Genomic DNA, 1,509 nt, shown 5'->3' with positions numbered 1-1,509 from the left:
ACAGAATTTCTAAATGGTGAGGAAGTTAAGAAAGTTGAAAGATAGAATGGACTGTTCTAAACTTGGTGATAAATTTATAAATCATAGGGTAACCTCCAAGAAAAATGATAAACCTTCACATCACAATAGAAAAGAGGACAAGCACAAATATTCAGCATGTACTAAAACAAGAGCAACAAAGGAAATGATAACATGAATCATAAACATAACAAGCTCAGCACAGAAAATAATATGGAACAAAGAAACCAGGAACACCATAAAAAAACACATAACAAAGGAAATACCATATCATTTTTCACAGCGGCTATATCATTTTACAATCCCACCAGCAGTTAATGGGAGTTCCAATCTCTCCACACCCTCCCCAGCATTAATTATTTTTTGTCTTGCTGAACATTGCAATTATTGCTGGAGTGAGATGATATGTCATTGTTGTTCTGATTTGCATCTCTCTAATGGCTAGTGATCATGAGCATTTCCTCATGTGTTTGTTGACTGCCTGTATGTCTTTTTTAGTGAAGTGTGTATTTATGTCTTTTGCTGATTTTTCAATTGGATTGTTTGTCTTTTTGTTGTTGAGGTGCTGAAGTTTTCTATAGATTTTGGAAGTAAGTCCCTTGTCTGACATGTCATAGCCAAATATTTCCCCCAATCTGTAGGCTCTCTTTTTACCGTTTTGGAGAAGTCTTTCAATGTACTTAAGCATTTAATTTTTAAAAGGCCCCAGTCATCTAGTTCCTCTTCCACTTCTTGTGCATTTTGGATTATGCTCAATAGACTATGCCATAAATTAGGCCCCTTAGATTTGCCCCTATTTTATCTTTAATGAACTTTATAATTTTGGATTTTACATTTAAATCTTTGATCCAGTTGGATCTCATTTTTGTGTGTGGGGTGTGATATGGGTCTTGTTTCATTTTTCTGCAGCCTCAGCAGCCAGCAGCTGCCTATAAAGAAAGCCTCCAGCTTCAGTGGGCTGGGAGCAGGAGACAGAGCTGAAACCCAAGGTTGAAAGGCTTTCATCCAGCCCCTAGAACCTGGCACCTGGAACTTGGACTTCTAACCTCCAAAATTGTAAGAGAGTAAACTCCTATTTGTTCAAGTCATCTCATTTGTGATATATATTCCTGTCAGAGCAGCACTAGGTAACCAAAATAGGGGACATCCTTGTCTGGTTACTTTTCACAAGACTTTGAGTCTTTCTCCATTGACAACAATGGTTTTACGTATATGCCCTTTATTATGTTGAGGATTTTCCCTTCTATTCCTATTTTGCTAAGAGTTTTGAACAGGAATCGGTGTTGTATTTTATCAAATACCTTTCCTGTATCAATTGACATGATCATATGCTTCTTTTGTTTTGTTTATGTGGTGGATTACTTGATTGTTTTTCTAATGTTGAACCATCCATGCATACATGGTATGAATCCCACTTGGTCATCATGTATTATTATTATTGACACATTGTTAGGTTCTGTTGGCTAGGACTTTATTGAAGACTTTTGTGTC

Source organism: Orycteropus afer, unplaced genomic scaffold (genome assembly GCF_000298275.1).
Source record: "Orycteropus afer afer isolate SDZICR_OR568_19922 unplaced genomic scaffold, OryAfe1.0 scaffold00561, whole genome shotgun sequence".
NCBI classification, from domain to species: Eukaryota; Metazoa; Chordata; class Mammalia; order Tubulidentata; family Orycteropodidae; genus Orycteropus; species Orycteropus afer.
This window is presented reverse-complemented; position numbering follows the sequence as displayed.